This window comes from Hypanus sabinus, unplaced genomic scaffold (genome assembly GCF_030144855.1).
Source record: "Hypanus sabinus isolate sHypSab1 unplaced genomic scaffold, sHypSab1.hap1 scaffold_1752, whole genome shotgun sequence".
NCBI classification, from domain to species: domain Eukaryota; kingdom Metazoa; phylum Chordata; class Chondrichthyes; order Myliobatiformes; family Dasyatidae; genus Hypanus; species Hypanus sabinus.
Window position 1 is genome coordinate 41,069 of NW_026779837.1, and position 21,900 is coordinate 62,968.

At 44.8% G+C, this 21,900-nt stretch overlaps 1 long non-coding RNA gene across 1 annotated transcript; it reads left to right on the forward strand.

The window, feature by feature from the left end:
* Nucleotides 1–5,469: 5,469 nt before the first annotated feature.
* Nucleotides 5,470–19,782, forward strand: LOC132387338 (uncharacterized). The gene is made up of 3 exons (XR_009509862.1): nt 5,470–6,238; nt 18,122–18,289; nt 19,686–19,782. It is a non-coding gene; the product is annotated as an uncharacterized LOC132387338 (long non-coding RNA).
* The last annotated feature ends 2,118 nt before the right edge of the window (nt 19,783–21,900 follow it).

Here is a 21,900-nt window from a genome sequence, read left to right on the forward strand (position 1 = left end):
TATAAACGGAACAAGTACTACACCTGCCCTTACACTTCCTCCCTCACCAACATTCAGGGCCCCAGATAGTCCTTCCAGGTGAGGCGACACTTCACCTGTGAGTCGGCTGGTGTGGTATACTGCGTCCGGTGCTCCCGGTGTGGCCTTTTATATATTGGCGAGACCCGACGCAGACTGGGAGACCGTTTCGCAGAACACTTGCGCTCGGTCCGCCAGAGAAAGCAGGATCTCCCAGTGACCACACATTTTAATTCCACGTCCCATTCCCACTCTGATATGTCTATCCATGGCCTCCTCTACTGTCAAAATGAATCTAAACTCAGGTTGGAGGAACAACACCTTATATACCGGCTGGGTAGCCTCCAATCTGATGGCATGAGCATTGACTTCTCTAACTTCCGGTAATGCCCCTCCTCCCCTTCTTACCCCATCCCTGACATATTTAGATGTTTGCCTGTTCTCCATCTCCCTCTGGTGTTCCCCCCACTCCTTTCTTTCTCCCTAGGCCTCCCGAAAACATGATCCTTTCAGCTCGGTATCACTTTTACCAATCACCTTTCCAGCTCTTAGCTTCATCTCCTATTGTTTCGCAGTTCCCCCTCCCCTCACTACTTTTAAATCTCTTACTATCTTTCCTTTCAGTTAGTCCTGACGAAGGGTCTCCGCCCGAAACGTCGACAGTGCTTCTTCTTATAGATGCTGTCTGGCCTGCTTGTGTTCCACCAGCATTTTGTGTGTGCTGTTTGAATTTCCAGCATTTGCAGATTTCCTCGTGTTTCCACAACATGAAAGCCAGGACATCAACAGGATCCGGGACAGCTTCTTCCACCAGCCTATGAGAATGATTAATTCATGCTGACAAAATCGTATTTTATGTTCTATTGTTGAACATACTATTTATTATAAAGTACTATAAATTGCACATTGCATATTTAGACGGAAACGTAAAGGTTTTTACTCATGTATATGAAGGATGTAAGTGTAACTATCTTGGTCAACCATTGTCCAGCCTGTATCCCACCACCTCAAAGATATATATATATATATATATATACACACCATCTTGGTCAACATCTGTCCAGCCTGTATCCCATCAACGATTATATATCAACAATCTCTCTTCTGACGTTGTCTTCATTATGACGTATTTTTGACTCACTGAGTTGATACTGAAATCGGTGTTTGTACCTGGAACTACTGGAGGGTTTATTGAATACAGCATGTAATAAGTTAAAGACAGCCATTGCGATTTTCGCTTGAAAGTTAAAATGTCTGATGTATTAATCGTTGTCGGAAGGAGGGTTGGAAGCAGAGAATACAGATTGATAGTGGGGTGGGATGGATGTTGTGAGCATTGACTGCATTATCCCTGTATTGGATTGAAGAGAAAACTAATGAATATTGGTATTACATTTGTGCTAATTTGTTCTGACCGTCACAAATATCGTGTAATCAGTTAATAGTTGTGCATCATTTAAAGTAAAAAGAGAAAATGGTGGAAATCTTCAGCAGATCGGGCAGCGTCTTGGACAGTCCCGGTTCAGATACTGGGTCTTCCACAGTTTCTCTTTCCACACATCCAATCTGATGTACCGGGTTTCCAACACATGACTTTCAATTTTACATTTAAAATGTTTTCTTCCTATTAGCCTGCAGGAAGTGTGACGGGCAACTGTGCTGGGCAAGATCACATTTAACAATAGCATAATGATAAAATGTGCTCAGTTTATCTGGTGGAGACATTATACCCGCCTGCTGTTGCCCCGCGCCCAGGTTTTCCAGCCCGATCTCTGGCCCGGTCAGAGGTTCATCAGGTCCCCGTTCTGACACAGGCTGATGTCGGAGTGTTGGTGTTTGCAGTCTGAATGGCCGAGACACTGCAGCATATTACTGGCAACAAGGAGTCCTGGGCGAGTTGCTGCTTGAGCTGTAACCCTGGGAGACATTGGGCCCATGTAGCTGTCAGTATCGGGGATTTGACCCAGGTCAATACTTCCACAGATGGGGGCTGGATGTTCCTCCTTTCACAAAGAATCAAAAGCCTCGGGGTGCCGGGCATTGGCTATGGGGAAATTTCTGATTACACCACCCAGTGTGAGATGCGGGGACGATGTGTGAGGATTCGGGGGTCGGTGAGTGGCAGATTCAGCTGTGTGACCCTGTGAGGTTAGGTCCTGGGATATCACCGTTTTAGATCCAAGTACAATGGCCCCGGGGTTCAAGCTGCCCGGGTTTATGAGGTGTTGAGCCAGTATTTCTGTTCTGGGCTCAGATGTTTGTTTCGGGAGTTTCTGTGGAAGAAATGACTGCCATACCGAGGAGAGGATGAGTTAGCACCCCGTCCCTCACAGTGAGAGGCTGTGAGTAAACGGGCTGTACCGTGTTTACAACAGTAGAAATAGACCCGTGAGTTTGGTGTTCAAACTGTGTTTGGAAATCGCCCCTCATTGTCTCCTGTCTGCCAGTCGTTGGAAATGAAGCAGATGTGTTCAGTACAACTGTGGCTCACGTGGTTCACAAGAGTAATCTCAGGAACGAGAGGGTTCCTGTACGAGGGGTGATTGATAAGTCTGTGGCCTGTGGTGGATGGAGATGACTTTATGTATGATCACTCAAAGAGTTGATCTGAATGTGCATGTAACGAGAGCTGTATAACTCGTCTCCTTCTACCTTAGGCCATGAACATATCAATCACTCTTACTGTCGACCAACTCCGGAGGTCCAAGTTGTCGAATTCTGCAAAGAAGGGATCCGTTTGCTCCACGACCGCTGGACTGAGCGTGTAAATGTAGGCGGGGACTATGTCGAAAAATGAACGTGCTGGGTTTTCTAAAATGGACTCCTTCTACCTTGGGCCACGAACATATCAACCACCGCTCGTATGACAAGCATTTGATGACTCTGAGCCTGTACTCTATTGAGTTCAGAAGTACAGAGGTGGACGGGATCTTATTTAAACCCACAGAATACTGAACAGCCTGGAGACAGCGGACACGTGGAGGATGTTTCCATCAGACGGAGAGTCTGGGGTCTGAGAGGACAGCCTCGGAATAATCAAGCTTCCCTTTAAAACTGAGAGAAACTTCTCCAGCCAAAGAGTGCTCGATCTGTGGAGTTTGTTGCAACAGATGGTGATTGGGGCTGTCACTGGATATATTTCCGGCAGAGGTTAATATATTATTGATCGCTAACTATTGTCATTTTTTGTTAGGCAGAACTATCAGAGGATTATTGAATACAGCATGTTAAAAGCAGACTTTACAATTTTAGATTCTTCATTTCAAAATGGCTGCAGTGTTAACCTTCTTCAAAATTATACTCGCAGCATACGATGTTGAGTTTGTTATTTCCCTTTTCGGTTATTTTCGGTGAGCCACTTCCTCCGTTTCCAGGGTAACGGCCCACCAGAGCTGCAAGAAGAGTTGCACAATGTTTTTATCGCTCTGTGGTCACCGCCTCTCAGCGTAGAGACAGTGGCCTCGGGAGCAAATGTAACAGAGTGATAGTGGGAGGAAAGGATGCTGTGAGCATTGGCTGTTTGGAATGAACTGAGAACATAGAATCAGAGAAACATAGAGAACCCATAGCATAATACACAGGCCCTTCGTCCAACAGTGCTCTCCCAAACATGAACATACGTTAGAGATCTCCTAGGGTTAACCACCAGCCTCTTCTTTTTATCTCCATGTACCTATCCAAAAGTCTCTTTAAAGGCCCTGATGTATCCGCCTCCACCACCGTCGCCGGCAGCCCATTCCACGCACTCACCACTCTCTGCCTAAAGAACTTACCCCTGACATTGCCTCTGTAACTTCTCCCAAGCATCTTAAAACTGTGCCCTCTCGTGTTAGCCATTTCAGCCCTGAGAAAAAGCCTCTGCCTATCCACACGATCTATGCCTCTCATCATCTTATACACCTCTATTAGGTCACCTCTCATCCTCCATCTGTCCAAGAAGAAAAGGCCAAGTTCACTCATCCTGTTCTCATAAGGCATGCTCCACAATCCAGAGAAATCCTTGTCAATCTCCTCTGCACCCTTTCTATAGCTTCCACACCCTTCCTGTAGTGAGGCGAACAGAACTGCACTCCAAGCACAGTACTCCAAGTGGGGTCTAACCAGGGTCTTATATAGCAGTAACATTACCTCTTGGCACTTGAACTGAATCACAAGGTTGATGAAGGCCAATACACCGTATGCCTTCTGAACCACACAGTCAGTCTGCGCAAATGAACTCAGACCCCAAGATCCCTCTGATCCTCCACACTGCCAAGAGTCTTACAATTCATACTATATTCTGCCATCGTATTTACCTTCTAAAGTGAACCACCTCACACTTGTCTGGGTCAGACTCCATCTTCCACTTGTCAGCCCAGTTTCGCTTCCAATCGGGGTCCTGCTATAACCTCGACAGCCCTCCTCACTATCCACAATACCTCTGACCTTTGGGTCATCAGTAAATGTACTGACCTATCCCTCCACTTCCTCATCCAGGTCCTTTATAAAACTGACGAAGAAAAGTGGTGCCAGAACATATCCCTGAGGAACGGCACTAGTCAGCGACGTCCAGGCAGAATATGACCCATCTACAAACAATTTTGCGTTCTGTGGGCAAAGCCATTTCTGAATCCACAAAGCAAAGTCCGCTTGGATCCCATGCCTCCTTACTTTCTTAATAAGCCTTGCATGGGGTACCTTATCAAGTGCCTTGCTGAAATCCATATACACGACATCAACTGCTCTACCTCCATAAATGTGTTTAGTCACATCCTCAGAAAATTCAATCAGGCCGGTAAGGCACGAGCTGCCCTTGATAAAGCCAAGCTGACTATTCCTGATCATGTTATGCCTCTCCAAATGTTCATAAATTCATGAAACAGGGCATGTGAAGTTGAATTCCTTACTTCCTATTTTCAGTTAGCTCTGCTGAGCCAGTTCCTCCATCACCAGGGTAACAGCCCAGCAGAGCTCCAGAGTGTTGAACATATTTATCGCTCTCTGGTCACCGCCCCTCAGTGACCTCAGGAGCCGGTGTGGGTGCCCGGATGCCTTGAGCATTCACTGTATGGAATATATAACGTTTCTATCGCAGTAAAGAGATAACTAATGAATGTAGGGATTGCATTCATGCAAATCTGTTTAGGAAGTCACAAACAGGGTTCAACAGGGATCACTCCCTCCACAATTCCCTTGTTCATTCATCCCTCCTCACTAATCTTCTTCCAGATACTTATACCTGCATAAGCCTAAGTGCTACACCTGCCGTACCCCTCCTCCCTCATCTCCATTCAGAGACACAAAGCAGTCCTTCCGGATGAGGCAACGCTTCATCTGCGAATCTATTGCTGGGGTCATCTATTGTGTCCCGTGCTCCCAATGCGGCCTCCTTCACATTGGTGAGACCCGCCATAAACTGGGAGACCGTTTTTGTTTTTTAGCATCACTGTATCATCTGCCACAAGGGGGACTTTGCAGTGGCCAAACGGTTTAATTCTGATTCCCATTCCGACGTTTCGATCAGACCGCCCTCAGGGTGGACCTTAGTGATCGTTTTCACAAAAAAAAGGCCGGCAGATGTGTGGAGACGGAAGGGATGGAGGAAATATGGATCGGACAGAAACATGTGGCTGAGATGGGAGAGCAGCCGCCATCTTGTTGATGGTTAGAGGGGCTGAATGGCCTCCTCCTGCTGTTTTTCACTTGATGTTTCAGTGTTCCTGTCCAGTGAGGCTCCGGAGGAATGTGAATAGAAAAAAAGTGTTTAGAAACATAGAAGTGATTTCAATGAAACCTGCACAATTCCTTTCCGGGTGGGAATTGTATGTCATACCGGGATGGGAATCGAACCCTTAACTCTGAGAACCGGAAGATGGTGCCATGGGGACGGGAAAGATCCAGAGGGAAACACTAAAAACGTAGCTGGTAAATATGGAATAATGTGGGGAATGCAGCAGGTAGGTCGGACAGTGTGTGAGGGGCGAGGAGCAGAGTCACCGGTTTCTCGCTCCCATTTCAAACGCAGATCTGCAGCATCTCAGGTTTTTGCTTCCGAGGCCCCGCCCCCGCTCTCACAGTCTCCGGATGGGCGGGGGTTTTCTTTCCGTTCTCTGTTGAAGCTGATCGTCTGTGGGGAGCCGGTGGACGGATCTCGCTGCTCTCCGGACAAATTGATGAACTTCTCATCGGTCAGTTTTGAGGCCGGTCACTGGGGTTGAACGCAACCGACAAGTTCCCATCGGTGAGTACTGAAGTCGATCCCGGGGGCGGGGAACCTCATGTCGGGCAGAGAGTCCCGTTCACTTCCTCGAACTGGCGGCCTCGTCCCGCTTCCTGGATACAACCTGTCGTGGTCGGTCCGGGTTATGGGACCTTCACACCGAACCGCCTGAGATGAGCCGCCGCTCAGCCCCTGGTGTTCTGGTCCCAGGAGCGGGATGAGGTGGTGATGCCGAGACTGAACCCATCCATTAAGATGTACCTGGTGAACTTTACCTCCATCACCCGGCCCGCTATCGGATCCAAACTCCACCTGGATCGACGCTTGGAGACGATAATTGTTTTACATATTTCCAGCACACTGGAAGCGGCCGTTCGGCCTGTTGTATTCTTGCAGGCAGAGGGTTAAATTAAGCAATCGCACCCTCGGGACACTGCTCCATGTGTATGAGAAGTTTCATCTTTCCCCGTTCAGACAGGACAGTGACATCCAGATCTCTCACGTCCTCACGGGGGATTGGGAAGTTTATTTCCATCTTCAGTCCATTGCTACAACTTGCCGAAATGCTGACAGTGTTTCCCGATATCTGGCCCCATTAACGCGAGAATTAAGGTTTGTTCATTTATCTGGGTTTCCCGGAAATGTGTACACTCCCTCCAGAATTTCCAAAGGAGCAACCCAGGCTGTCTAATATTTCCACACGATTGAAATGGAGAATCTTTATTTTGTACAGAGGTAAAGTGAAAATCGTGTCTCCGGTATTGTCCACACAGATCAATACATTGCAGCAGTACATTGAGGTAAAACAAATCATTCTAGGTACAGAGAAAGTGCAGTGCAGGTAGATACGTGGTGCAAGGTCACATCGATTAGACTGTGAGGTCAGGAGTCCACTCATCACGCTATTCGCTTCTAACAGCAGAATGGACACCGTCCTTGAGCCCGATGGCATGTTTCTGTTCTATTTTATCTTCGCACCGATGGATATATCAACATGGTATGTAACATCAATGATATATATCAACCATCTTGTTCAACCTCTGTCCAGCCTGTATCCCACCACCTCAATGATATAAATCAACCTTCTTGTTCAATCTCTGTCCAGTCTGTATGCCACCAGCTCAATGATATAAATCAACCATCTTGTTCAACCTCTGTCCAGTCTGTATGCCACCAGCTCAATGATATATATCAACCTTCTAGTTCAATCTCTGTCCAGTCTGTATGCCACCACCTCAATGATATATATCAACCTTCTAGTTCAATCTCTGTCCAGTCTGTATGCCACCAGCTCAATGATATATATCAACCTTCTAGTTCAATCTCTGTCCTGCCTGTATGCCACCAGCTCAATGATATATATATCAACCATCTTGTTCAATCTCTGTCCAGCCTGTATGCCACCACCTCAATGATATATATCAACCTTCTAGTTCAATCTCTGTCCTGCCTGTATGCCACCAGCTCAATGATATATATATCAACCTGCTAGCTCAATGTTTGTCCAGCCTGTATCCCAATACCGCAATTGTATATTTCAACAATCTCTCTTCTAAACTTTGTCTTCATTGTTAAGTTTAGTATTGCACCTTTCTATTTATTTATTTATTTGTGTGCCCGCCTGATGTTTATTTATTTATTTATTTATTTAGTTAGTTAGTTAGTTAGTTGTTGTTCGCTAGGAATACCAGAGGTTTAGTTGGACACAACACGTGGCAGGGTAAAAGCAACCATTTCAATTTTAGATTCACCGTTACAAAATGGCTGCAGTGTTAATCTTTGTCATAATGCAACTCATAGCATCTGATGTTGAGTTTGTTATTTCCTTTTTCGGTTATTTTAGTTGAGCCACTTCCTCTGTTTCCAGGGTAACAGCCCGTCAGAGCTGCAGCAAGTGTTGCACTTTTTATCGCTCTGTGGTCACCGCCTCTCAGCGTAGAGACATTGGCCTCGGGAGCAAATGTAACAGAGTGATAGAGGGAGGAAAGGATGCTGTGAGCATTGACTGTGTGGGATGTGTTACACCAGGGTCAGAGTGAACTCAGAACTAACAAATTGTTTGGGGTGGGGTGGCATTTACAGTTCAGGGTGGCAATCAGTTACTATCTGTGCATTAAAATGAAGAGGGAGAAAATACTACAGTTGCAGGAAATTTAAAGTAAGGGAGGGAAAATACTGGAGACGCTCAGCAGATCGGTAGCATCTTGGACAGTCTCAGTTCTGGAACTGGGTCTTTCACCATTTGTCCTTTCAGAGACGTAGTCTGATGTACTGAGCTCCCAGCATTTTCTACTTTATAATTTTACATTTTGTTCCTGCTGCACTGCAGGAAACATGGCAGCCCGCTCTGCTGGGCAAGATCCCACACAGCGATGACATAGAGATCAAATGTGCCCGGTTTAGCTGCTGGGGTCAGGCTGAAGTGTATCCGCATCCTCTATACAGACCGGGGAACCAGCCTGAGCACCGGCCCCGGCAGAGGGTCATTAGGTTCTAATTCCACCTTAGATTGTGAATCGGAAATGGCAGGAACTCCAAGTCAAATTGCCGGCACCAAGGCGTCTTTGTATGGGTGATAATATTGGGCTGGTGACTCTGATGATATGGAATTGGCAGTATACGGGCTACAGTCCAGGTTGGTAATTCTGCAGCTGGGATCGGAATTTTCTCAGTCTGCAGTGAAGCTGAAATCCCGGGCGGTTGGGCGTTGGTTATGGGGACATCACCGCCAATACTGTCCAATAGGATATTATATCTGTCAAGTATTTTGGAGATTATTTAAGAATGAACGAGGGCGTTAGGTGAAGTTGGGCAGTGATATTGTTCATCTGAACTTTGGTAAAGTCTGTAACAAGATCCTGCATGGCAGCTGATCGGGAAGGTTCGGTCACGTGGGATTCACAGGGGGCTGGCGAGGTGGATTCACAGCGGGCTAGAGAACAAGAAGGAGAGGGGGATGAATGTAGATGGTTCTAACGAATGGAGGTCTGTGACGAGTGGGATGGAAGTGTCAGTGCTGAGATCTCTGTAATTTACTCTTCTTGCCATTGATTTGTATATGAATGTACATGGCTACACAGAGTATTATGTACCGTTGTGTTCACCCTACTGTAGTAAATATATTATCAAGCTGGAGAGGGTGCAGAAGAGATTGCTGAAGATGTTGCCTGGACTACAGGGCCGAGTCATAGGAAGCATTTGGCTGAGCTGGATCTTTAGTCCAGATGAGAATGAGGGTGACATTGTAGGAGTTCATGAAATCAAGATGGAATATAAATAATGAGGTTGGTCGTGGCATTTTCCCCAGGATTCAAGATTCAAAAATGTTTGATGTCATTCTAGTAATGAAGGGTAAAAGAGAACAAAATAATTCATACTCTGGATCCAAAGCAAGACAGAAACAAAATAATGATAGAGATCACAATAATAAACAAAACACAATACATAATGTATGATAGTTTAAAACGATTGATTGTCTGTCCATAAAGTGACGTTAATCACAGGGGTGTCTGGACATATGAGGCTGACATTGATACTTCTTCTGCATGTGCCTTGCGCGTTACACGCTTGGGCGATCATGGGTCACCACATCCGATGACTCCTCACAGCGTCAATGATATCTCGCACACTTAGATCTATTAGTTCTTTCACAGTGTCCATATATTTTCTTCTTTGTCTTCCTCTTCCGCGATTCCCAGGCATAGGGCCTTGCAATGTAAGGCATTCTATTTCTCCCTTTCTGATGACATGGTCCAGGAATTTCAGTCTCCTCTCATTTAATGTTCTCATTAAAGATCTTTTTGCATGTGCACGTTGGAGTACCGCCTCATTAGTTACCCTATCTCTGTATGATATTTTCAGCATTCTTCTAAATAAAAACACATTTCTGTTGCTTCTAAGTTTTTTTGGAGTTCAGGTGTTACAGTCCATGTTTCGGAAACATACAGCAAGATTGTTTCAGATGGAGTTTAATGCTGAGAAGTGTGAGGTTCTACAATTTGGCAGGAATAATCCAAATGGAACATACAGGGTAAATGGTAGGGCATTGAGGAATGCAGTGGAACAGAGAGATCTAGGAATAACAGTGCATAGTTCCCTGAATGTGGAGTCTCATGTAGATAGGGTGATGAAGAAGGCTTTTGGAACGCTGGCCTTTATAAATCAAAGCATTGAGTACAGAAGTTGGGATGTAATGTTAAAATTGTACAAGGCATTGGTAAGACCAAATTTGGAATATTCTGTATAGTTCTGGTTACCGAATTATAGGAAAGATATCAATAAATTAGAGAGAGTGCAGAGACGATTTACTAGGATGTTACCTGGGTTTCAGCACTTAAGTTAGAGAGAAAGGTTGAACAAGTTAGGTCTCTATACATTGGAGCGTAGAAGGTTGAGGGGGGATTTGATCGAGGTATTTAAAATTTTGAGAGGGATAGATAGAGTTGACGTGAATAGGCTGTTTCCATTGAGTGTAGGGGAGATTCAAATGAGAGGACATGATTTGAGAGTTAGGGGGCAGAAGTTTAAGGGAAACACGAGGGGGTATTTCTTTACTCAGAGAGTCATAGCTGTGTGGAATGAGCTTCCTGTAGAAGTAGTATAGGCCAGTTCAGTTGTGTCATTTAAGGTAAAATTGGATAGGTATATGGGCAGGAAAGGAGTGGAGGGTTATGGGATGAGTGCGCGTAGGTGGGAGTAGGTGAGATTAAGAGTTCGGCATGGATTAGGAGGGCCGAGATGGCCTGTTTCCGTGCTGTGATTGTTATATGGTTATATGGTTATTGGCCAGATGTAACACTTTAGTAGCCTAAGCCTGGTTTTCATAGAAATGTGTCTGTTGGTAAAAATGGGTTTCATTTTTTGGAAACACGAGTGAATCTGCAGATGCTGGAAATGAATAAAAACACAAAATGCTGGCAGAACTCAGCAGACCAGACAGCATCTATGGGAGGAGGTAGAATGATGAAGGGTTTCGGCCCGAAACGTCATCACTACCTCCACCCATAGATGCTGTCTGGCCTGCTGAGTTCTGCCAGCATTTTGTGTTTTTATTCATTTTTTGACGTTGGTTTTGGCAATGGCAATTCTTCTTTTTATTTCTACTTTACTTCTAGCATCTTGTGATATAAAGCTACCAAAGTAATTAAAGCCGATCTTTTGTTCAATCTCTTGGTTACCGATGGACAATTGGCAGTTGGGAGTATCCTGCCCTTTTTATATTTCCATATATGTGTTTTATTTTACCGTTCATGGTTAGAAAAAAATCTGCACTTGTTTGTACTAATTTGTCTAGGAGGATTTGTAAGTCTTCTGCAGCACTTGCTATTAGGGGGGTATCATCTGCATATCATATATTGTTGATGCAAACACCTCCAATTTTTATCCCATCTAGGTCTTCTATTTCTCTGAGAATCATTTCAGTATAGATATTAAATAATTCCGGTGACACAACGCATCTCTAACTGCCCTTAGAATTTTAGTCCAACTGCTTATATTATCATCAATTTTTACAGCCACTGTTTGATTCCAATATAAAATTTGAATAAGTTACTGGTCCCTTCCGTCAACGTTTAGTTAAGTGAGAATTTGAAATAGTTTTTCATGTTACACTTTGTCGAATGCTTTAGTGAAATCAATAAAAAAGACATCAATTTGACACTCAATTGCCCTTTCTGAAAGCATTCGTAGTATGAAAATTGCGTTCCTTTTTCCTCTATCCTCCATCAGCCCATATTGCAGTTCAGTAGTTTCTGGCCTTAACTTGTTTTTAATTCGACTCAGAACAATTATCAACAAAATCTTTATTATGTGACTCATCAGACTGATTGTTCTATAATTTTCGCAGTCAATAGTTCCAGGAATTTTAGGCAGAATTGTAAATACTCATTTCAAGAGATCGTCGGGCAATACACCAGACTCATATATGCCATTAAACTCTTCAAAATGAATATCCATGCCCAGATCTTCCGGGGCTTGTATCATTTCCACTGAAATTTCATCAGGTCCAGAGACATGGTCAACTTTTGCCCCTTTTCCACTGAACTCTCACATGGTTAGCTTGCTCACGAGTGTGGAATAGGCCTTCACATACTCCTTTCATAGGATTTATCTTATCACCAATGTTTTCCAAACTTAGCCCATTCTCTGAACTTCCACACACTTCTTTATTTCTGAGCAAGTCATTAATTCTATCTTCAGGACCTTCATTCTATTAGTTTTCATTTTAACATCTGCAAGTGATCCCCCTTTGTCCAACCAACACTTTTGGTTCAGTCTCTCCAAATCACCTCCTTGAATAACATCAGGCAGTTGTTCACCTTCAAATTCCAAAACAAACTGTAATTGATTCACAGGCACCTTGTTAACAAGCGATTTTTCCTTCAGCCTGGTTACTGCTTCTCAAACCAATCCAGACAGTAAATTTCCTTTATTCAATTTAGGAACAACACCTTTCCCTTCTCCTTCAATAATATTCACATCACCAGCTTTCATCTCCTCACTAACTTTTAACACATCTTCTAATACAAACAACAGAGAATTCTCACTTTCCACTGGTACCAAGTTTAACCCTTTCTTCACTAAACCTAGTCCATCTGACCCAAAAGGACTGCATTCCTTTTCAACTGAATCAGATACCTCAGACTTTTTCTAAGCTTCAACACTAGGTTCAGTATCCTGTGACTCCACAGGTACTTCAACAACCTGAACACAAGCAAACGGGACATCTGCCTCTTCTAGGCTTCCAATACCAGTCCCCTTTTCAAATTCTAAGTTCCCCTGATCCTCCCAGTTACTTTCTGGGCAATTCCTATCCGGAGTAAACTCAACCCTGCGGGTTAAAACAACTCCATCTGCTAACCCAGCAGACTCCTTCAAGGTAATGGCATCCTTTTCATCTAGGACTGCCCTTATATCATTATCGGGAACACATTTAAATTTTTCAACTTCTTCAAACAGTTCTGTCAAGGCAGACAGATCATCGGTGTCCAACCCTGGACCTTCTAGCTGCCTCATCTGTTTCTCATCCTTACTCTGTGCCTCTATAAATTCCCTCTTGGCAAAGGTTAAATCTACCTCCTCTCCTTTACCTTCTTTCACCTCCCTATTCTCCGATTTACCATCCCCTAACCCCTCTAGATACAGGGTCGGTAAAAACGTCTCAGCCAAATCAACAGTGGACTCATTTAAACTGTCTTCTTTCTCAGCCGCCATACTCGACATGCTGCGAGTGATTGCGCATGCGGGATAGATCTTAGAATCTAGGGCCGGGTCCTCAGCACTCACAGGCTTGCCTGTCAGCTTCACTGCTGAACACACGTCACCACCTGTTAAATCATTACAAGAAGGACGTCCACGCCGTCTCTCGGTAATTCTCAACGCACCCCGACTTCGACAGGTCCAGATACCAGGTCACATTGTAAAATGAGCCTGTGCAAAGGTACAGCTTCTGTCCCTTTTCCTATGCCTCTTAATACCACCTCTCCAGTTTCTGGACCGAAATCCAGCACCTTACTTAGGATCAATGACTGGTCAGTCCCAGTATCCCTCCAGATTCTCACTGGAACTGGGGTTTCTCCTTCTTTCACAGACACCGTCCCTTCCGAAATAAATTTCTGACGGCCCTCTCGTACTCTATCTACATTTGCCTTCCTTGTCGACTTGCTGATCGACTCAATGCATCCTGTAGGGATGGCCGTTTACCCTTTTCCCGTCTCCTTCTTCGGAGCAAAGCATTTAGATGCAATATGACCAAACTTTCCACAATTATAACAGGTCAAGCCAGGAACCTTCCTGCCAGCTTGCTTGTCCTCCTCCTTATCTTTATCACTAGCTCCCAGCTTATTCTCTACCTTAGCCCGTGGACTTTCTCTACCGTCTCTACTGCCTTTCTGGTAACTCTTATTTGGGGGAAACTTTGTCTTGTGGGTTAGGGCATATTCATCTGCTAACCTGGCAAATTCCGTTATAGACTTATTCGTCTTCTCGTTCAGATACGTCCGGATATTATCCGAAACACAACCTATAAATTCCTCAATCAGAATTAACTCTCTTAAACGATAGAAATCCTCCTCCACCCTTTCTGCAGCGCACCAACGATCCAAGAGCACACCCTTCTCATAGGCAAACTCTGTATACGTCTGATTCCACAGTATCATTAAATCTCTGAACTTTTGTCTATACGCTTCAGCTACCAACTCGTAGGCCCGAAGGATAGACTGTTTTACTTCCTCATAATCCTCAGACTCTTCCATGGACAATGCCACATATGCCTGTTGTCTTTCCTTTTAATACACTTTGTAACAACGCCACCCACTGATATCTGGGCCACTTCTGATTCACGGCCACCTTTTCAAAATGCAAGAAGTAACTATCAACGTCCGTCTCTCGAACGGAGGTACTAAACTAAACTCCCTACTTACATTAAACTTCTCCGCTCGATCTGCCCCGCTACGCATATGTTGCCATCTCTCCCTCTCGAACTGCCGTTGTTTCTCTTCCTCCTCCATCTTCCTTTCAGCTTCCTCTTTCCTCCTTCCAGCTGCCTCATCTGAAGTTCATTCTGCCTCTGCTTCTCCTTCTCAACCAACTCAGCTCTTCCTTTCTCCCTTTTCGCCTCCAACTCCTTTAGCAGGATCTCATACTCCAGTTTCCTCTTCTCCATCTCCAACCTTATTTTTTCTATCTCTAACTGAGCCGCCCGATCGACTGGTTTCTTCTCAGGAAACAGGTTCAATGTATCAAGCGCGAACACAGCCTTGGAGATATTATGCTGGGCTATGGCTCTCTGTATCTCCCACTTTCTCATCGACGATTTCACCGCCGAGAGATTTAATCGTCTCGCAACACTCACCAATTCCACCTTCCTGGCATTCTCCAATGCCCCCAAAGTCGGGTTCTTTATAAATTTGTCTATTCCCATCTCTGCTGGTTCCCGTCTGGTTACCCAAGCAAACAGATCAGATAACGGACTTATAGCCGATTTCTCTGGCCCCCCAATTTGGGAATCAAATCCCGGACGAGCCCCCAATTTGGTTATGTATCCCGTAACTGGGTGTCTAACCAGCAGAGAAAGAAGTATCCGTTGGAGTCTGGTGGTACTATTTTCAAACAGTGTTTATTAGTAAAATACACAAATCAATATCAATAATGCAAATATATAGATAATACATGTTAGCAATACTAAACCGAAAAGTGTGGGTATAATAATAAGCAATAATAAACAAGCTCTAACAATGTCTAGTGGATAATGAATTGTCATATGTGAATATAACGTACAGTTCAGTTCATACTTGCTGAGGTAGATGTTGGTCGTTGTGTTGTAATTGTTGGAGAGAGAGAGAGAGAGAGAGCAAGATGTAACAGCTACAGGCAGGCAAACCTTACTTTACGTTGTTGATCCGTCGATGTGTTTGGCCATTCAGGTATGACCCCTCTGTCCTTCTGTGGTGGACTCGTCACTCTGGCATGAGTGGACACACACACAAGCCCCCACCCGCCCTGCTATAGCACTGTGTGTTAAACTGACTGATCCTTTGTTCGGTCTCCGATGCCCCAAACCTTCACGTGGGTTCCAACACTCAAGCAGTGCTCAATAGTGTGTTCCTGGTGTGTCTGAAGGGAGGCTCCCCAGACCTCACTTTTATCGCTTCTCACGGGGTCTCAGTTGTCCATCAATTTTGAATGACTGTGTCCATCAAACCAGCCCACTCCAGCTGTCCACTGAGGAATTTTAATGAACAGAATGGTACAAGGTGAACAACCCTCTCAGAAGCCATACGACTTTCAGAAGTCAGAATATGGTGGATCAACAAGTCTCACTCCCCTGCTTTATCTCTCTCTCTTATCTGTAGCAGATGTTCCAATTCCAGCATGTTTTCTCTTACATCTCTCTCTCTCATTAACTGCATAGCAACAGTAACGGTTTGTGATTCTCCAAAAGGCGGGGGGGGGGGGGAGATGGGCAACTCTGCACCCTTCTGCCCATCAGATCTGTTCATCCTTCGTAACACTGGCAAGTCCACATCTGACATGTGGAGGGTGTTTAAAGTCCATCTGCACGGAGTATAGGGTATTTTGAAGTACGGGAGGAGACAGTGTTGGGTCTCTATGTTCGGTGCTCAGTGACGCTCTCTTGCACTCCGCTGTTGGAGTGCGTGGTTATGTGAGTTCTTGCCGCTTTCCTGTCGGATTTAATCAGTCTGCCCAATCTCACTGAGCTCTCTCCTTAACGGGGCCTTTAGAACCGTTGTTCACTGGATTTTCCTTTGGTTTGATTCCGGACCATTCTCAGTAAACTGAGAGATTTACACTTGAGAATCCAAGCTGCTGATCAGTTTCCGTAACACTCAGACCTCCCGGTCTGGCACCAGCGATCATTCCCCGGTCAACGTCACTTACATCACATTTATTTCCTCTTCAGATGTTTGGCCTGAATAACAACTGAACCCGTTGACCATATCTGCATGTGTTTGTGCTTTGAGCTGCAAGCAGATGATTAACAGATTCGTATTAATGAGCTGGTATAGAGTTGTACCTAACAAAGAGGCCATTTAATACATTTCCCATTTAAGCAAACCCTCACCCATCTCGAATATGCACACGGATGAGATCTGAGCCTGATTGTTGATGATCTGCATGTTTGTAACAACAGGTTGTCGCTGGCAAGGCAGTGGACAAAACGGTTATAAGGTAGGGATAATCTGGAGAGAGAAACCCGTCACTGTTCCCTCTGCACTGCGTGTCTGCGGAACCAAAATGCTCCCGCGAACGGAGCCTTTGTTGCAGCGCAGATGGAATTAAACACTGTCGTATAAACGTTTATGAAACCTGAAAGTTTTTCTTTGTTGTACTACATTTTTATCCTATCCTTTAATTAGTAATTAAAATCAATAGAATGTTTTTTCTCTTGTCTGTCTTAATCCTAAAATATTCATGGATGCATTTTACAAAAGAGGACGCATCTATGGTGTTGTGCTTTTCTCAGTCCGTGTGAAAAGTTCCGTCTCAGAGCAATGGCTGATCCACGCAGCTGCAAAAATAGTCATTAGATGGAACATTGGAGAACGACCCACATTACATTCTATGCATATTAATCACGATTGAATATGGTACATTATCGTGCTTCCTGTTATAGAGGAGATGTTAAAAGTCAATAGAGTGGACAAAACAGTTTCACCGGGAGCCTCTCTGGTATCCAGGAAATAGTAATGAATAACGCAAGAAAAATTAATAATAATTTCGCCTTGTCCGTAGGAGCCTACTTTAAGGCAATGATGCTCAGGTGCTTAACAATATAGAACTAATTCTGAGCAGCGAATAACTAGACGGTCCATTTGCTATAAATTCAAGAGCTTTTCGTTTTCGTTTCTCTAAAGATCACTATTAATGCCCCGATAATCACTTTTACTATTTTTTCAGAACACTGTGTGTTGTACCTCCCCCATTATAGGTATGAGCAAGGATGCGATCTGGGCCAAATTGCGCAATTAAGCGTTCAGCATATCACGCATCATCCTGCATAATCCCAGTTCTGATACTGGGTCTTCCACAGTGTCTTTTTCCACAGATGCAATCTGCTGCACCGAATTTCCAGCACTATAAGGGGACGCAGGAATATGGCATTGGGGCAAAAAAAAATCAACCATGTTTGAATGATGGAGGAGATTCGATGGAATGAATCACTTCATTCTGCTCTGATATCTCATCATGACTGAATGATGAGTCCTTCGTATCCCGTATCCGGATTTGTGACGTGTGAGGGACAATTAATGATTTGTTCCATGAGATCCTTTTATTTGTCTTCAGCGTTTAAATTTCAGTGAGATTCGCTTTTGAAAAAAATTGAGCAGAAATATTGTTTCTCCTTTGTATTGTTAATGTGCTTCATTATCTCTCTGGTTAAAGTTAGACCTGCGGTGAGAGATTTATTGGAAGAAAAACCCACAGCTGGAAAGAAGCCACGAATGAGAACGAGGGAACAGCGACAAGTGAACCAGCCAGAGGACTGAGAGTACCAACTGAAGAGAACCCTCTGACTCAGAGTTTCCATTGATTCAGTCAGGAGAAAGTTTGGTGAGTCTCATTCACTCGAACACTGGTCCTGTAAACATTACAGACCTTTACAAAGGAAGGTACGAAATAGGTGGAATGCCTCGGTCAGAGCAAGTTGCAATCACTCCAGGTCTGGTAATGTGCTTTCAGAAGCCCAGCTCTTTAAAGTCACTCACATTCTCTGAGTGTTTGCTCATTTGAAGGTGCTGCATCATCTGAAGAAGCTTTTGGTTAGTTCTGATGTTTCCTTGTTACGTTATAATCAGCTTAAAATGCGTTGACAATTTCCTCCCTTTATAAGAAGCCCCAAGTGTGTCGTGTTGCAGTGATTGTAGAAATGTGGAATTACCATGAACTGCAGCAACATGCCCTTGATCCCATTGGCTATTGCAATCTGCAGTGATATACTTACCCTCGAATACATCGTCGCGTAGGCTTCTGCTGAGAACAGACCATTTATAAAGGAAAATATCCCAACACTGCATTTTATTCAGTCCAAACTAGCACATGGCAACCCATAATTTACCTTGACATACCTTGGCCTCATCAAGTACTTTTCTGCTAATTACATTGTCAAAACCTGTGAAGGTGACATTAAGCAGAGGTGGAAATTCAAAGTTATTCTCCCATGGAAGTTGTGCAAGGGCCTTCAGCAAAGCATTTGACAAGGTGCCACATGGCAGCTTGGTCTCGATGATCAGGTTCCATGCTGTCCGGAGAGAGCAAATTGGATGTATTCAAAATTAGCTTCAAGGTAGCAAGCAAAGAGTGGTGGTTGAAGATTTCTCCTCGCAATGGAGGCGTGTAATTAGCGGTGTGCCGTGGGGCTACAAGTTGGGACCTTTGATATTCGTTATTTTATAGCAATAATTTGGATGCGGTTGCACAAGGATTACTTGACTGGTAAGTTCGCAGAATGCAGAACGTTAGTAGTTGTTGTTCACAGAGAAGATTATCGTAGCATCTAGGGGATCTAAATGGACAGGATCTGGTAAAGAGATTGCAAACCCAATCTGATCAGCAGCGGATTCATGCAGATGTTGGGGATCATGTGGAGGAAACAGCCAGAGGAAGTGGATGAGGTAGGTGCAGTTCCATAAATCAAAAAGCAGTTGGGGTGTGTAGATGGAGTGAAGAGGCCAGAAGGGAGATGGCCCTATCACAGGAAATTCTGACCATCTCAGTGGGCACTGTGGTTGGCATTGTGTCTTGGGCGGAACGCTCTGAATTTGCATTTTCTTGCTCTGTGACTCTGTCAGTAGATGCGCCAGGTATCAGTGGACAGATATGGTGTGGAAGTGGTTACTAGCAGGGAATGTTTGGTCCCCATGCCAAATGCTACAGGGGATGGAAATACTGTCATATTTGCAAAGCAGTCGTACTCTCTGACTCACTGTCTGCTTGTTGTGAAATTTAGAGCCTCACCAGCAGGTGGAGCTGTCCTGCAGAGCGACCAAAGTGTGAACAAGACGACGACAATCAACAATCGTCAGTCAGACTCAGAATGGACAAAGGTATGATCACAGGGGTCTTTGAATTAAACTTTTATCGCGTTTGTACACAATAGTTCAGATGAAAAAAAAACTGACAGAGATGTTAACAGTGCATAGAAAGCAGTGTCATTTATCCCACTGGTAAAGCGGCCTTGAGTATTTGATCAACCCAACAGTTCCAGCGCAGGGACCTGACACCAGTAATGGTCGAATCACTCCGCTCACCACACAAACCTTCAGCTGAGTGAAGGGAGCAGGGATCCTGAATCAGGTGGTCGTGAGTGAAACACAGACAGGAATGTGACAGTGATCTTGTGGTTTATGTGAATGTTCAGGGTCAGGGTCCATTTCACCTCCAGACAAGCCCTGATATGTAAGACATCTGCAACTTTCATTTATAAAATTCAGAAGCAGATGATAGGAGCATTTCCGGGATTTCCGAGATTCTATGATAACACAGCATTTCAGGTTTTGGAAGGAAAGCTACCAACTCCCCCCTGGTTTTTCTTGCCTGCTACGCAAAGGAGGAGGGGTGTCACCGAAATCTGTTTTCTGTAGCGGAGCGGAGATCATTGCCGGTGCTGGGAATGGCTGAGGATCAGGAGGCAGCTCATTGTAGATACATTTGTGATCTGCTTCGGAGTTTTAACACCCCAGTGAATGCCTGGGCTGTGAAGAAATTATTTGAGGGGTGCATGGATCTTTTATAATGCTGCTGGCTTTACGGATGCAGCGTGTAGTGTAAATGTCCATGATGGCGGGAAGAGAGACCCCGATGATCTTCTCAGCTGACCTCACTATACGCTGCAGAGTCTTGCAATCCGAGATGGTGCAATTCCTGAACCAGGCAGTGATGCAGCTGCTCAGGATGCTCTCAATACAACCCCTGTAGAATGTGATGAGGATGGGGAGTGGGAGATGGACTTTCCTCAGCCTTCGCAGAAAGTGGAGACACTGCTGGGCTTTCTTTGCTATGGAGCTGGTGTTGAGGGACCAGGTGAGATTCTCCGCGAGATGAACACCAAGAAATTTGTTTTGTTCACATTCAGAGTCAGGCTGCTGGCTCTGCACCAGTCCGTTAGCTGCTGCACCTCCTCTCTGTAAGCTGACTCGTCGTTCTTGCTGTGTGTTGCAGCACAGCCGTGGGTCAGCAGAGTGAACAGCAGTGGTCTGTGCACACAGCCGTAGGGGGACTCCGTGCTCGGTGTGATGGTGTTGGAGATGGAGAATTAATCCAATTTTGTATCTGTTGGCAGGTTCAAGACACGGTTTTTTTGTCGAGTTGGGTGAGAGCAGTGGAGACGAGGGATATCAGAGTTCAAGCCTACATTTTCCTTTTTATATTCACAGAGCCAGAGTTTACAATCTCCGACCTCCTGGCACAGGGGGAGGAATATCGACTGTACCAGCTGACAAATTTCTACAGGGACAGACTCAAACAAGCAATTGAAGAAAAGGTTGAGAGACTGGGTTGGATGTTGACAAAGGAGGGACATTTCAGTAGAGAAGAAAATGAGGTGAGTGCAGTCCGTGTATTGTCACTGATCTGCTGGTATCAGAGGGAATAGTGATCAACATTAATCTCCTGCACGTTTTAGGAGATCGACTTGGGAATGGAGACTTTGATCTCTGACTTGCCTCTCGCAGATCTGGTTTCAGTTTTTAAGGTGGGGAGCACTGGGCACTGCAGGTTTAGCATCACCTTTTCCTGTATCACCTGCTGTATTTATCAGTGTGAAGTAAGAGCAGTGGCTGCATATCTGGACTTCCAAAAGGCATTCGGTGTGAAACATTTCAAATCTTGGCTGAACCGTCGGGGAGCTTCACCTCATCTCATTAATCCAGGATGAGTATTAAACTGTCAATTAGGCCAACCGGCTTCACTGCGGTACCTGAGGGAGGGAAACCAGCTAACCACAGCTTGTCTTGGCTCCGTGAGTTCCCAAACAATGTGTGGCTGACTTGTCATAGTCGCAGCAAAGTACAGTACAGAAACAGGCCTTTTGGCCCATCTATTCCATGCCAGACTACAGAATCTACTTATTCCCGTTGACCTGCACCGGGCCATGGCGCTCTATACGCTCATTACGCAAGCATCTATTCAGAATTCTCTTCACAACTTGCACTACTTGCCCTGCT